Source organism: Mobula birostris, chromosome 10 (assembly GCF_030028105.1).
Source record: "Mobula birostris isolate sMobBir1 chromosome 10, sMobBir1.hap1, whole genome shotgun sequence".
NCBI classification, from domain to species: domain Eukaryota; kingdom Metazoa; phylum Chordata; class Chondrichthyes; order Myliobatiformes; family Myliobatidae; genus Mobula; species Mobula birostris.
Window position 1 is genome coordinate 34,905,153 of NC_092379.1, and position 17,112 is coordinate 34,922,264.

Here is a 17,112-nt window from a genome sequence, read left to right on the forward strand (position 1 = left end):
ACTCCCTGGTTCTAGATCCTACAACTGAAGAAATGACCTCCCAACAGCTACACTTTCATTCCCCCTCAGAATTTGTGTTTCAATGGCATCAGAAGTCATTCTTAAAAGTGGTGAGTATAGTCTCTCCTCATCAAGCAGGCCTCTCATTCAAGGAATCAGCTTCAGATGGAATCTAGATATTAGGTGAATTGACCAATGGCTCATATTTTTTAAACCCTCATTAATACGTTGTATTTTAAATTCAAGATGAACAAACAAACTCATCACTGATAAAATTGGTTGGATGGTGAGAAACAAGGTGATAATGAAATGGTCTTTCTTGAACTAGAGGTCTGTGACTAGTGGTATGGCTCCTGGGCGTGTTATATGTCATATTATTGATTTGGATGAAAATATGCAATGAGTGTTTGATTAGATTGTAGGCGATAATAAAATAGGTGGTATCATAGCCAATGAAGAGGAGTGTCAAGACTTGCAACAAAATCTTGTTTGGCTGGGTACATTGACTGGGGCATGGGAAATGGGATTTAATTTAGATCAGTGCAAAGCATTATATTTTGGAAGGACAAATTACAGAAGGATTTTTACATTAAACGGAAGGGCCTTGGGTACTGCTGTAGAACAGAGGGAGCTTGAAGTTCAGGTGCATAGTTCCCATATAAAGAGATGTAAAGAGATCGCAGACTGTTGACAGAAACATAAAGTTGTTATAGTACGTGTTTTTAACTATCCACATATTGACTGGGGCTCCCACACTGTAAAAGGACGAGATGGAATAGAGTTTGTCAAATGTGTTCAGAAACGTTTCCTTAATCACTATGTAGCTATCAATGTTGCAAAACAATGATATAAGGAGAAGATTGAGTCAAGATTTACAACAGACAGCACACATGACTTGTGGTGAGGGCTGCATACCATCGCAGACTTCAAAGCCAACCAACATTGCAGCCTCTCTCCCAGAGGACGTAAGCCGGGAAGATGTGGAATCGATATGGGTAGAGCTGCGTAACACTAAGGGGCAGAAGACGCTGGTGGGAGTTGTGTACAGGCCACCTAACAGTAGTAGTGAGGTCGGAGATGGTATTAAACAGGAAATTAGAAATGTGTGCAATAAAGGAACAGCAGTTATAATGGGTGACTTCAATCTACATGTAGATTGGGTGAACCAAATTGGTAAAGGTGCTGAGGAAGAGGATTTCTTGGAATGTATGCGGGATGGTTTTTTGAACCAACATGTCGAGGAACCGACTAGAGAGCAGGCTATTCTGGACTGGGTTTTGAGCAATGAGGAAGGGTTAATTAGCAATCTTGTCGTGAGAGGTCCCTTGGGTAAGAGTGACCAAAATATGGTGGAATTCTTCATTAAGATGGAGAGTGACATAGTTAATTCAGAAACAAAGGTTCTGAACTGAAAGAGGGGTAACTTTGAAGGTATGAGACGTGAATTAGCTAAGATAGACTGGCAAATGACACTTAAAGGATTGATGGTGGATATGCAACGGCAAGCATTTAAAGGTTGCATGGATGAACTGCAACAAATGTTCATCCCAGTTTGGCAAAAGAATAAATCAAGGAAGGTAGTGCACCCGTGGCTGACAAGAGAAATTAGGGATAGTATCAATTCCAAAGAAGAAGCATACAAATTAGCCAGAGAAAGTGGCTCACCTGAGGACTGGGAGAAATTCAGAGTTCAGCAGAGGAGGACAAAGGGCTTAATTAGGAAGGGGAAAAAAGATTATGAGAGAAAACTGGCAGGCAACATAAAAACGGACTGTAAAAGCTTTTATAGATATGTAAAAAGGAAAAGACTGGTAAAGACAAATGTAGGTCCCCTGCGGACAGAAACAGGTGAATTGATTATGGGGAGCAAGGACATGGCAGACCAATTGCATAATTACTTTGGTTCTGTCTTCACTAAGGAGGACATAAATAATCTTCCAGAAATAGTAGGGGACAGTGGGTCCAGTGAGATGGAGGAACTGAGCGAAATACATGTTAGTAGGGAAGTGGTGTTTAGTAAATTGAAGGGATTGAAGGCAGATAAATCCCCAGGGCCAGATGGTCTGCATCCCAGGGTGCTTAAGGAAGTAGCCCAAGAAATAGTGGATGCATTAGTGATAATTTTTCAAAACTGGTTAGATTCTGGACTAGTTCCTGAGGATTGGAGGGTGGCTAATGTAACTCCACTTTTTAAAAAAGGAGGGAGCGAGAAACCGGGGAATTATAGACCGGTTAGCCTAACGTCGGTGGTGGGGAAACTGCTGGAGTCAGTTATCAAGGATGTGATAACAGCACATTTGGAAAGCGGTGAAATGATTGGACAAAGTCAGCATGGATTTGTGAAAGGAAAATCATGTCTGACGAATCTCATAGAATTTTTTGAGGATGTAACTAGTAGAGTGGATAGGGGAGAACCAGTGGATGTGGTATATTTGGATTTTCAGAAGGCTTTTGACAAGGTCTCACACAGGAGATTAGTGTGCAAACTTAAAGCACATGGTATTGGGGGTAAGGTATTGGTGTGGGTGGAGAGTTGGTTAGCAGACAGGAAGCAAAGAGTGGGAATAAACGGGACCTTTTCAGAATGGCAGGCAGTGACTAGTGGGGTACCGCAAGGCTCAGTGCTGGGACCCCATTTGTTTACAATATATATTAATGACTTGGATGAGGGAATTAAATGCAGCATCTCCAAGTTTGCGGATGACACGAAGCTGGGTGGCAGTGTTAGCTGTGAGGAGGATGCTAAGAGGATGCAGGGTGACTTGGATAGGTTGGGTGAGTGGGCAAATTCATGGCAGATGCAATTTAATGTGGATAAATGTGAAGTTATCCACTTTGGTGGCAAAAATAGGAAAACAGATTATTATCTGAATGGTGGCCGATTAGGAAAAGGGGAGGTGCAATGAGACCTGGGTGTCATTATACACCAGTCATTGAAAGTGGGCGTGCAGGTACAGCAGGCGGTGAAAAAGGCTAATGGTATGCTGGCATTTATAGCGAGAGGATTTGAGTACAGGAGCAGGGAGGTACTACTGCAGTTGTACAGTTGGTGAGACCACACCTGGAGTATTGTGTGCAGTTTTGGTCCCCTAATCTGAGGAAAGACATCCTTGCCATAGAGGGAGTACAGAGAAGGTTCACCAGATTGATTCCTGGGATGGCAGGACTTTCATATGAAGAAAGACTGGATGAACTGGGCTTGTACTCGTTGGAATTTAGAAGATTGAGGGGGGATCTGATTGAAACGTATAAAATCCTAAAGGGATTGGACAGGCTAGATGCAGGAAGATTGTTCCCGATGTTGGGGAAGTCCAGAACGAGGGGTCACAGTTTGAGGATAGAGGGGAAGCCTTTTAGGACCGAGATTAGGAAAAACTTCTTCACACAGAGAGTGGTGAATCTGTGGAATTCTCTGCTACAGGAAACAGTTGAGGCCAGTTCATTGGCTATATTTAAGAGGGAGTTAGATATGGCCCTTGTGGCTACGGGGGTCAGGGGGTATGGAGGGAGGGCTGGGGCGGGGTTCTGAGTTGGATGATCAGCCATGATCATAATAAATGGCGGTGCAGGCTCGAAGGGCCGAATGGCCTACTCCTGCACCTATTTTCTATGTTTCTATGAGCTCAATCACTTTTATGCTACGTTCAATGTCGCTAACTCTGAGCCTCCGAGGAAAGCCACTGCTACAACCTGCAACCTGGTCATTTCTGAGGCTGAAGTACGCAGATATTTGCAATGAGTGGACAGTCGCAAGGCTGTGGGACCAAAAACCATCCCAGGGTGAGTACTCAGGATGTGCGCAGCACAACTGGCAGGTGTGTTTACAGACATTTATAATCCCAGTGTAGAGTGCTCTCCTGCTTCAAATTATCCACCATTGTCCAAAAAAGACTAAGGTAACATGCCTGAATGACTGGCGTCCTGTCTCTCTCACCTCAATAATAAGCAAGTGCTTTGAGAGGCTGGTCAAGGACTACATCTGCAGCTTGCTACCACCCAAACTGGACCCCTTACAATTCACCTACCGACACAGCTGCTCGACAAATGATGCAATAGCCACTACTCTACATACAGTCCTTACACATCTGGAGAAGAAGGATGCTTATGTGAGAATGCTGTGCTTGGGCTGCAGTTCAGCATTCAGCACCATAGTTCCATCCAGGCTCAACAAGAAGTTCAGAGACCTCGATATTGACTCTGCCTTGTGCAGCTGGAACCTGCCCTTCCTGTCAGATCACCAGCAGGTTGTAAGAATGGGTTCCCTCACCTCCAACCCTCTGACTCTCAATACAGGAGCCCCTCAGGGCTGTGTACTGAGTCCCCTCCTTTACTCCCTGTATACCATGACTGTATTGCCACCCACAGCTCGAATCTGCTAATTAAATTTGCCAACGGCACTACATTGATTGGCCTTATCTCAAACAATAATGAGGTGGCCTACAGGGAAGAAGTCATCTCTCTGACACAGTGGTGTCAGGAAACAACCTCTCCCTCAATATCACAAAAACAAAGGAGCTGGTTGTGGATTACAGGAGGAATGGAGACGGGCTAACTCCTATTGACATCAATGGATCTGGGATTGAGAGGGTAAACAGCTTCAAGTTCCTCGGCATCCACATCACCGACGACCTCACGTGGTCTGTACACACCAGCTGTGTGGTGAAAAAGGCACATCAGCGCCTCTTTCACCTTAGACGGTTGAGGAATTTTGGTATGGGCCCCCAGATCCTAAGAACTTTCTGCAGGAGCACAATTGAGAGCATCCTGACTGGCTGCATCACTGCCTGGTATTGGAACTGTACCTCCCTTATTTGCAGGACTCTGCAGAGAGTGGTGCGGACAGCCCAGAGCATCTGTAGTTGTGAACTTCCCATGATTCAGGACGTTTACAAGGACAGGTGTGTAAAAAGGGCCCATAGGATCATTGGGGACCCAAGTTATCCCAACCACAATCTATTCCAGCTGCTATCATCTGGGAAGCGGTACCACAGCATAAAAGCCAGGACCAACAGGCTCCGGGACAGCTTCTTCCACCAGGCCATCAGTCAGATCACCAGCAGGTTGTAAGAATGGGCTCCCTCACCTCCAACCCTCTGACTCTCAATACAGGAGCCCCTCAGGGCTGCGTACTGAGTCCCCTCCTTTACTCCCTGTATACCATGACTGTATCACCACCCACAGCTCGGGAGTGTGCAAGAAGGGGGCTAGTAAGGGAAGCCACCAAGAGACCTACAACAACCCTAGAGGAGTTACAAGCTTTAGTGACTGAGATGGGAGAGACTGCACATACAACAACTGTTGCCCAGGTGCTTCACCAATTGCAGCTTTATCAGAGAGTAGGCCATAAGACCATAAGATTTAGGAGCAGAAGTAGGCCATTTGGCCCATCGAGTCTGCTCCACCATTCAATCATGGGCTGATCCACTTCATCCAGTCATCCCCACTCCCCTGCTTTCACCACGTACCCTTTGATGCCCTGGCTAATCAAGAACCTATCTATCTCTGCCTTAACTACACCCAATCACTTGGCCTCCACAGCTGCTCATGGCAATAAATTCCACAGATTTACCACCCTCTGACTAAAGTAATTTCTCCTCATCTCAGTTCTAAAAGGATGTCCTTCAATCTTGAAGTCGTGCCCTCTTGTCCTAGACTCCCCTACCATGTGAAATAACTTTCCCATATCTGATCTGTTCAGGTCTTTTAACATTCAGAATGTTTCTATGAGATCCCCCTCATTCTCCTGATCTCCAGGGAATACAGCCCAAGAGCTGCCAGATGTTCCTAATACGGTAACCCTCTCATTCCTGGAATCATTCATGAATCTTCCCTGAACCCTCTCCAATGTCAGTATATCCTCTCTGAAATAAGGAACCCAGAACTGCACACAATACTCCAACTGTGGTCTCACGAGTGCCTTATAGAGCCTCAACATCACATCCCGGCTCTTATATTCTATACCTCTAGAAATGAATGCCAAAATTGCATTCGCCTTCTTCACAACCAACTCAACCTGCAGGTTAAACTTTAGGGTATCTTGCACAAGGACTCCCAAGTCTCTTTGCATCTCTGCATTTTGAATTCCCTCCCTATCTAAATAACAGTCTGCCCGTTTATTTCTTCCACCAAAGTGCATGACCATACACTTTCCAACATTGTATTTCATTTGCCACTTCTTTGCCCATTCCCCTAAACTATCTAAGTCTCTCTGCAGGCTCTCTGTTTCCTCAACACTACCCATTCCTCAACCTATCTTTGTATCATTGGCAAATTTAGCCACAAATCCCTTAATACCGTAGTCCAAATCATTGACATATATCGTAAAAAGTAGCGGTCCCAACACCGACCCCTGTGGAACTCCACTGGTAACTGGCAGCCAGCCAGAATGGGATCCCTTTATTCCCACTCTCTGTTTTCTGCCTACCAGCCAATGCTCCACCCACACTAGTAACTTCCCTGTATTTCCATGGGCTCTTTGTCTTGCTAAGCAGCCTCATGTGCGGCACCTTGTCAAAGGCCTTCTGAAAATCCAAGAACACCACGTCTACTGCATCTCCTTTGTCTACCCTGCTTGTAATTTCCTCAAAGGATTGCAGTAGGTTAGTCAGGCAGGATCTTCCTTTCAGGAAACCATGCTGGCTTTGGCCTATCTTGTCGTGCCTCCAGGTGCACTGTAATTTCATCCCTAACAATCGATTCCAACAACTTCCCAACCACTGATGTCAGGGTAACAGGTCTATAGTTTCCCACTCTTCTTAAATAGTGGAGCAACATTTGCAACTTTCCAGTCATCTGGAACAATGCTAGAATCTGTCGATCCTTGAAAGATCATCGTTAACGCCTCTGCAATCTCTCCAGCTACTTCTTTCAGAACCCAAGGGTGCATTCCATCATGCCCAGGAGATTTATCCAACCTCAGACCATTAAGCTTCCTGAGTACCTTCTCAATCGTAATTTTCACTGCACAAACCTCACTTCCCTGACACTCTTGAATGTTCAGTATACTGCAGACATCTTCCACTGTGAAGTCTGATGCAAAATGTGCATTCAGTTCCTCTGCCATCTCTGCATCTTTCATTACAATATCTCCAGCGTCATTTAGTATTGGTCCTATATCTACCCTTGATTCGCTCTTACCCTTTATATACTTAAAAAAGCTTTTAGTATCTTTTTTATATTAGTTGCCAGCTTCCTCTCATAATTCATCTTTTCCTTCTGAATGACCTTCCTAGTTTCCTTCTGCAAGTTTTAAAAGCTCCCTAATCCTCTATCTTCCAACATTCGGGCTTCCTTGTATGCCCTGTCTCTTGCTTTTACTTTGCCTCTGATCACATGTCAGCCATGGTAGTGTTCTTTTTCCCTTGGAAAATTTCTTCCTATTTGGAATATATCTGTCGTGCACTTTCCTCATTTTTCACAGAAACTCCAGCCATTGATGCTCTGCTGTCCTTCCTGCAAATGTTCCTTTTCGGTCAACTTCGGCCAGTTCCCCTCTGATGCCATTGTAATTTCCTCTATCCCACTGAAATGATAGATTTTATTTTTTCCCTCTCAAATTTCAAAGTGAACTCGGTCATATTGTGATCACTGTTCCCTAAGGGTTCCTTAACCTTCAGCTCTTTTATCACCTCTGGATCATTGCACAACACCCAACCCAGCACAGCCAATCCCCAAGTGGGCTCAACAACAAGTTGTAGAATCCCTTGGACATTCTACAAATTCTCTTGAGGTCCAGTACTGGCCTGGTTTTCCCAATCCACTTTCACATTAAAATCCCCAACGATTATCATGACATTGCCTTTCTGATATGCCTTTTCTATCTCCTGCTGTAATTTGTAATCCACATCCTGGCTGCTGTTTGGAGGCCTGTATACAACTGCAAAGAGAAAGCCACTGTTGAAAAAAGCTGTCATGAAATCTTGGCTAGGATTTGCCAGAAGGCACGTGGGAGACCCTGAAGTCAACTGAAAGAAGGTTTCTATGGTCTGATGAAACCAAATTTGAACTTTTTGACAATCAGACTAAACAGTTTACACCGAACACTTCCCATCGTCAAAAACACAATCCCTACTGTGAAACATGGTGGTGGCTGCATCCTGGTGTGGGGATGCTTCAATGTAGCATGTCCTGGAAGGCTTGTGAAGGTACTGGATAATATGAATGAAGCAAAATACAGGGAAATCCTGCAGGAAACCTTGATGCAGTCTTCAAGAGAAGATTTCTTTTCTCGCAAGACAATGACCCCCAAGCTCTGCTGCTTTGATACACTCTCGGGCCTGAGCCCCATCTATCTTTTTTAAAATAGATATTTTATATCTATTGCCTTTTTTAAACCCACAGGGAGCGTAGACCATCAACTTTTTCACTGTTGATGTTTCTGCAGCAGGCAATTTCTTTTTTACGAGGTCGAGTTGCTAGCTCGACGCTCAACCCAGCACGGATGGAAAGCGTGCCTGGGGAGCCGGCTGGGTTCGAACCTGGGAACCTTCGCTTCGAGTTCCGGTGCTGATGCCACTACGCCACCAGCTGGCGATCACCTAAATTAGGCCCATACCTTAATTTCCCAATTCAGCCCAGCACCTAAATTGATCAAACCTCTGTACTTTCCTTGCTCTTGGGCCCTGCCACCTTGACTTTGCCTTGCCTCATCTCAGTTTTGTCATATCGAATGGCCTCCAAGTATCATCCAGCAATGGCCAAATATTGGTTCTTTTACTGCTCTGAGGCATGGGCTCTGCCACCTCGATTTGACCCACACACCCTTCACTGCAACTGTCCTGCGCCTTCGAGATTTCAGTTCACACCGCAAAAATGCCAGGTCGATCAGGTGGTACAAAAACTTGACTCCAAACGGGAAGTTACAAGCTATTGATTGCAGTGATAGTTTACCATAAAGAGTGTGATTAATAAAGTAGTTAGTAGTTTTGTTTGTTACAGGCAAGTAGTCACTGTTTTTCACCAGCACCATCTTCAACCAGAAGATTTTACTACTTCAAGAAGTTAGAAATTATGAAGCTATCAACAATCATCTTGAATGTTATAATGAAAATGAAGATTTGGAGAATGTAATAATCTAAAGCTTTGTATTAGGTAGTTCATTATCTGTATTAGGTGTCTGCACTGATTTTGTTCATTTACAGTCAATCAAAAGAACTTGAGAGATGAATTCCTCCATTGATAACTATTAAGAACTAATACATAGTTTTAAGGTATTGTAGAGGTATTGCTAGTGTTTTAATTTGTTCTATATTTAATTTAAATGCATAAATTGTTACTCATTTAAATGTTAGTTTGTCTTTTTTATACTTTTTAACTATTTCCATGAAACTTTGGCTCATTGGGGCAGCCACTTGTGTCCCTTTTAACCGGAATCCATTGTACTGGAAAACTAAATAGTGTTGCAATAGAGGAATAATGGCTGATGTGGAAAGATCAATGACAAGTACGTTTACATTAATTAGGAAAAGCAGTTGTGGTCCAACTTAGACTAACAAAAGAATAATGAAGGATGACTAACAAAAAAAGTCCTGATGAAAAGTCTCAGCCTGAAACATCTGCTGTTTTTTCCTCTGCATAGATACTGCCTGACCTGCTGAGCTCCTCAGCATTATGCACATGAAACAACAGAAGGAATGATTTTGTAAAAATATCTTGTTTGTTTTTAATAAAGTATTTCTTAAATAGATGAACAAATCTGAAGATAGGATAAAATTCAGAATTCAGCAAAAGAGCAAGAATAATTTTGTGAAAAGGGAAGACAGAATAAAAAGAGAAATCTTCCAGGAAACACATTTTTAGAGACTTCTGGAAAAGGTTTACAAAAGTTAATGTGGACATCTTACAAGAGAAATAAGAATTGGTTGAGAAATTAAACAACTTTCGTATTGGTCTTTAGTGAACAGGGACAAAAAGGGTTTGCAGAATATTTTCAATGGGGTGACTGAGCAACAAGTCATCATGGCACCTTGGTACCGATGATACAACTAGAATGAGAGCTGAGGTCTTGCACAGGAATTGAGGAACTAAGAAGGAAATTAAAGTGCAGGACCTTAAGGATAATCATCTCAGTATTACTCTGAATGACGTGCTTGTCAGAGAAGGCAAAAATATGTAAGTAGAGTTTCCACCCCACCCCACAGTTTACTGTTCCTCCTTTTTTATATTTACTCAGTTAGAACATACAGATGTTATTCAGGATAGTGGAATGCTCTTCGAGCAGGACGTGGGAAACCAGGGAGACCTCCAGCGACTCTGGCGTCTTCACCTGCAAGAAATGCAGACGTTTCGGGTCGAAACCCTGCATCTGGACTCGGGTTGTTGTTCAAACTACGAATCCACACGCTTTTCAATTGCGAGAAGCTCGCCTAGAGAATGTGCAGACACCCCAGATAAACATCGCCGATGTTGCAGCATTGAAACCTGGTCGCTGAAGCAGAGAGGCGGCGCTGTTCTGCTGTCCAATATTTATTTTGTATTTCCAGCTTATTGCATTTATTATAGTTAGTTACTTGTTTGATATTGTGGTGTGCTGATAAATTGTGTCCTGGTATTTTAATACCGGGATTACAGATAGTGTAGATTGGACCTTTCACTCTCAATGGCGGTGTGTTTACCCAGAACGGAGGGAGAGGCAGAAACTGCCCCTCGGAACCGCAAGAATCCAGTGCGCTGGCGCAGAGAGCATGCGCACTGCGGCTGCTGGAGACGGACTGAGGTGGAACGGAGGATGGGTGGCTGGTAGGAAATGGAAATCAGAGGCGTCGGTTTGCCTTTATGGGTGGCTGGGGGGTTGAATATCGTTATTGCCTCTTGTGCGGGCTTCCGGCCCAGAATGAGGTCGTGTGTTTGGGAGTGGGGTGCAGCGCCTGTTTGACCGGTTGAGCTGGCGTGGTCGCCATTTGAGGGCGAAAGGGAGAGGGGCACGTGCGTAACTATCCCTGTGACAGAACAAAAGAGTGGGCGCGGCCTCAGCGCAAGGCCATTGATTGGTCGGGTGGTTTGATTGACTCCGGACAGTAGTCGCGTCAGCGCTTGTCCTGTCGCGTACCGCGTACCGAGTACCGAGGTTTCGGTCCCCGTCCCCGGCGCGTTTGCTGTATTGAAACCGTGCAGTTTCAAACCTGACACCACGAAAATCACTGCAGCAGATCGAGAAGGCGGCTCACTGCTATCCTAAGGATAATTCTTGTGTTTTTAAATGTTGGCAGGGTATTTGAACGTAGAGACATCCCATGATAGAGATCGAGGTTTGAAACAGTCAACCCGACGGTGACAACATACAGTTCACGGCTTGAGTTTGGGAGTCACTCCCGAGAGTCCGATTCACTATTTCGTATAATCATGCCTAAAATGTAATTTAGCTTTGTGTCAGCCTATGTCCCATAGGTTTGAGTAATAAACATCTTCCAGTCTCGTCTCAGATTTAAAATTGTGTTTACATCAAATGATTATTGCAGAAATAATTTCTAACTTCTATTAACTGTTTCTCGCTTCTTGTCCTTTGTCTTTGACAACAGCCAATCAAAACAGTGTCTCTTTATTTTAACCAGTTTCCTTCATAGTTTGATAATCAATGAAAATTTATTAAACACATTAGTTTCTATTGTCTTATAATTTCAAACTTTAATTCCAGTCCTAATTTATGATGTCATTCTAAGATTAATATGTTTTTCCAAAGGAGTGATATCTAGATTTAAGCTGCCTGTAGTCTGTGTGTTAAGTTCAACCTCCGTGGTTCCTGAGAGAAAAAAAAAATCCCAATTTTGTCCAGCCTCTCCTTAATAGCTAATACTCTGTATTCCAGGGAGCATCCTGATGAATCTCTTTTGCTACCTCCCCAAAACCTCCACATAAGCCCTGTAATGTGACAACAGAACTCTGCACAGTCGTCCAAGCATGGTCTAAACAAAGTTTCATACAGCTGCAACATGACTACCTGACTTTTATGCTCAACAGTGATGCTGTTCACCTTCTTTACCACCGTATCTATTCATGCTGCCACTTTCAGGGAGCTAAGGATGTGCATACCACAGTCCTACTGTCCATTAATGATCCTAAAGACCTGCCATCCTTTCCCCTTCTTTGACTTCCCAAAATGCGTGGCTTCGCACTTGCCAGATTAATCTCCATTTTTGGGAGAACAACTGTAAAGTGATAGTGGTGGTTGTTCGTCCATCGTTGACGTCGATGAGGACCTCGACACCATTATGATGGTGTCAAGACTGGCGCGTGATTTGGATTTAAGTGAGGGAGAGTTGCGCAGCGTCAGTCTCACTCTCTCTTCCCAATTCCCATCTGGATCCAGTGGCAAGTCAGAGTCTAGACGGCTGGAGATGGGACTAGGCGCAGTGGATGACCAGGACGTCTTCTGTGTCTTGTCCTGTTCTACACGTTCCACGACGCTTGCAGAGACTGCCTTCTTGACCGTTGGACCTTCCATAGGTCTCGTCTGCTCAATCCGCTGGAGTCTGTCTTCACATGCTGGGATAGACAACTCCCTATCTCACCGAGGGTTTGAGACCCGTCGGCTACCCTCACCTGGTTTAGCCGGCTTGTCGAAGCCGTTGCCCGGGGTGTGGCCGCTGTTGCATGCAAGCAGCTACGGGGAGCCACAGGTGAGAGCTGAGTGCCAGGTGGGGACCAAAGGTGGACTAACCGCCCTGAAAAGGATGCGACATGTTCCCCCACCAGAGGTGCTACCTCTCCCTGACACCCCATACACCTTTAATGGACACAGTTAATGGTGGAGCCCTAGCAGCACCTGTGTACCGAGTTGAAGTAGATAGTCCACAGCTCTCTGAAAGTGGCTGCACAGGTTGAAAGGATGATAAATAAGGTGTATGAAATGCTTGTCTGTTGGCCAAGGCATTGAGTTCATGAGTCAGAAAGTTACTTTGCTTCTTTATAAAACTCTCCTTGGGCTGCATTCAGTTCTGTTCCCCCGTTATAGGAAGGATGGAGAGGGTGCACATAAGGTTTACCCAGCTAATACCTGAATTACAGGACGTGCTACAAGAAGTTGCAACAAGTTTGGTTTGTTTACTCTACAGCAGTGGAGGCAGAGAGGAGATCTAATAGAAGTTTATGAAAGGCGTAGCTAGATGGTATCTTTTTCCCAGGGTTGATATGTCTCTTATACCAGAGGGTATGCATTTACGGTAAGGAGATAAGTTCAAAGGACATGCAACTAGGACTTTTTACACAGAATGGTACATGTCTGGAATGCAGTGTCAGGGAAAGTGACGGAGGAAAATAAGATAGAGTCATTTTAGGAGGCTCATAGATGGATATGTAAATGCGCAGAGAATGGAGGGATTTGGACATTGACTAAACAGATATGATTGGTTTAGTTATGTGTCCAATTAGTTTGGTACATCAAGTGCCGAAGGGCCATGTTCCTGCGGCGTACAGTTCTATATGCAAAGAACAGGTTCCAGAAAGTCAACATTCACAATTCTTAAATTGTGGCAGAGATGTTAAAACTATTGTTTTTCCGAATTGTGCCTTTAGCCCACCATGTTTGCGCCAGCCACTGAAAACTAACTCTGTTTTCTAGCACTTTCAAATGCTCATCTAAATACTGAAGTGTTCTGAGAAAACTTTTCTCCACAACCCCTCAGGCAGTGCATTGGAGATTTAGCTGCCCACTGGATGAAACAAAATATGCCTCCCGTTTCTTGCTTTAAACATATGCTTTCTAGTTATAGACATGTCTGCTAATGAAAAATGTTTCTCATTATCTGCCCATTCCTGATTTTGCACATCAGTCAGTTGTCCTCTTAGCTTTCTCTGCTTCAGAATAAGCAGACAATATGGTTTCTTCCCAGAGCTGAGACATTCCATTCCAACAACATTCATGTGAATGTGCTCAACATTGACCCTCCTTGCTGCGGTTACGTGCGTCCAGTGGAGTGGTAACCAGAGATGCACACAGCTGTGCAAAGTAGCGTACACAAAATGGTGGAGGAACTCAGCAGGCCAGGTAGCATCCATGGAAGAAAGTACAGTCAACATTTCGGGCTGAGACGCTTTGACAGGACCCCTATGCAGGGATCACAGAGGGGGAGCAGTGAGAGAGCGTTTCACTGAACTCCCGTCGAAGGGAAGATTTAAACTACTTCAGGGTAAGCATCCCTGGAAGAGACTTCACAGTGTAGTAATCAAGTCACAAACATTTAGTGTGTGTTTATTGGGTGTGCAGCATCTGCAGATTCTGTCCTGTTTGTGATGAATAAACATTTGATGTTTTGGGCCGAAACCCTTCCTCAGGACTTTCGGCCTGAAACGTCGGCTGTTTATTCATTTCCATGGATGCTGCCTGACCTGCTGAGATCTTCCAGCATTTTGTGTGTGCTTCTTTGGATTTCCAGCATCCGCAGGCTTTCCGGTGTTTATATCAGCTTACACGGTTGTACCCCTCACCTCCCTTCCTTTAAACTGTGCTCTAGCTAATGAGAATCAAGTACCCTGTATGCCTTCACAGATCCTTGGAGGTTTGCTCCAAGAACTCTCTGTTCATGGGTACTGCCTAGGTTCCTTATTCAGATGATGTGGGCCTCGCAGGCTGAGGCCAGAGTATGATTGCTCATCTCTCACAGTGGTGAGCTGCCTTCCTGAACCGCTGCTGTCCATGAAATGGGTTTATACCCACCATGCTGTTGGGGAGAGTTCTGGGATTTTGATCCCGAGACAGTGAATGAATGTCTATGTGTTTCCAAGTCAGGGTGGCGTGTGGTTTGGAGGGCAACTACCAGGCAGTGGTATTCGGATATTTTTACTGCCCTTGACCATAAGGGTGTAAGACGTAAGAGTGGGATTAGGCCATTCAGCCCTGCCATTTATGCTCCTTCCCAACCCCATTCTCTTTTCATCACCCCATGACCTTTGACGCCCTTACTAAATCAAGAACATATCAACCTCTGCTTTAAATGTACCCAGTGATCTAGCCTCCACAACCATCGGTGGAAATTGATTCCACAAATTCACCACCCATTGCCGAAGAAATACCTCGTTGTCTTTGTTATAAAGGGATGTCTTTTGTAGAGGCTGTGCCCTCTGATCCTAGACTTCCCCACTGCAGGAAACATCACTCCACATACATGCTGTCTCGGCCTTGCAATATCAGGTAGATTTTAATGAGATCTCTGGTTTTTTTCTAATCTCTAGTCCGCACAGTCCTGGAGCCATCAAACACTCCTCAGATGTTAACCCTTGCAAGTTCAAGTTTAATTATCATTCAACCAAACTAAGTACAGCCAGCATTCCTCTGGGGCCAAGATGCAAAACACAATACTAACAGCACACAGCACATATGGCATATTTAGTTACAATTTCGTACAGTCACAAAGAGAAATAAAAACAATCCCAAGTCCCTGAGTAGCATGACTGTAGAATTGATGGTAAGTTGCCCTGGCCCAGCTTGTTCTTCCACTGAGCAAACACTGGAGGGTAGCACTGATAGGAGGGGCTATCACCCAACCCAATTGCAGCTCCAGCGTGTCCTGCAGGTGCTGTCCCTCACCTCCTCAACTTCTCCTCTCCCTGTCGCCTGCAACAGGTGACCCTACAGCCTTGGCCTAGTCGGCGCTATAACCAAAGAAAAGTATCTCCCCCACGATTGGTCTCACCAGTGAATCAGACTTGCAATATTCTATGTTACCAATGCCCATATTAAAAGTTCCAAGACAATCATTTGCCCTGTACACTGTCCAACGGCCCAGCTGCATCACTATTGAGCAATTTGCTGATGCGATAGTCCTCCACTACTTGATGTTCTTAGAATCCAGCAGTAACTTGTGATCACAAGAAAGACACACAAGATGAACAGATTACACCTCTGATTGGACCCAGAGTGGCTGCTGCAACCAAGCACACTGCCATCTTACCTTTCATTGTCAGGATCATTATCATAAAACTCCTTTTGACCCTCTCCAATTACAGCACAGCATATCTTAGATAGGGGCCCAAAACTTCTCTCAGTTCTCCAAATGGGGCCTGGTAATGCCCTGTAAAGCCTCAACATTACATCCTTGCTTTTGTCCTGGATTCCCTGAAGGTCAGCTTTCAGTTTGAGTTAGCAGTAGGGAAGGCAGGTGCAATGTAAATGTAAATTTCAACATCTCTGTGTCAGAATCAGGTGTAATGTCATCGGGATATGTTGTGAAATTTGTTGCTTTTGCAGCAGCAGTACATTGCAATATATATTAAAAATGATGAATTTTACAATAAATAAATAAATATATATACATTGTTAAGGATGGTGGAGAATATCAGTAGCTCCTTTTGATCTCCAGTCAAGGTGACATCCTCAGTGTGCAGTTGTTGATGTTTCTTTCTGGGAGTGCTCACATTTATATAGGCCCCCATTTGCCTGCCTCAGTCCTGATTGGCTACCCCTTCACTTGTCTTTTTCTTTCTATTGGTTTGCGTTTGTTTGGCTCTTAGGTGCTCCGTGAATAGTGCCTATTTAGATACGTTTGTTTATATAGTTATCAGATGGAAATCACAGTTTTACAATTCTTATGCCTGCTTCTTGTTTGCCTGCATCAGACCCTCCCAGTGTCCCAGTTAAAGTGCTGTCCTTCCTGGTCTGTGGTTAGTGAGCAATTGTGATTTTGTGAGGTTCGACCAGTCGAGCTGTCATTTCTGAGATATTCTTGATGTACAGCAAGGTCACGTGTTTCAATGCGTTGGATAAGGGTTGCGTGACTCTCTCCTTAGTAAGCATAGAACATAGAAATCTACAGCACATTACAGGCCCTTTGGCGCACAATATTGTTCTGACCATGTAAACTACTCTTGAAACTGCCTTGAATTTCCCTACTGCATAGCCCTCTATTTTTCTAAGCTGAATGTGTCTGTCTAATAGGCTCTTAAAAGACCCTATTGTATCCGCTTCCACCACTGCTGCAGGCATTGCATTCCACGCACCCACCAATCCCTGTGTGAAAAACTTACCCCGACATCCGCTTGGTACCTGTTTCCAAGCACTTTAAAACTATGCCCCTTCATGTTAGCCTTTTCAGCCCTGGGAAAAAGCCTCCGGCTATCCACACGATCAATGCCCCTCATATCTAATACACCTCTTATCAGGTCACCTCTCATCCTCCGTCG

The 17,112-nt window shown here is 44.4% G+C and overlaps 1 long non-coding RNA gene across 1 annotated transcript in view; it reads left to right on the forward strand.

Annotated features, from left to right (window-relative positions):
* LOC140204472 (uncharacterized) overlaps positions 1-11,414 on the forward strand; it is a 36,099-nt gene extending 24,685 nt beyond the window's left edge. The window contains exons 2-3 of the long non-coding RNA XR_011887633.1: positions 16-110; positions 11,208-11,414. This is a non-coding gene — a long non-coding RNA (uncharacterized lncRNA). The remainder of the gene's footprint in view (positions 1-15; positions 111-11,207) is intronic.
* The last annotated feature ends 5,698 nt before the right edge of the window (positions 11,415-17,112 follow it).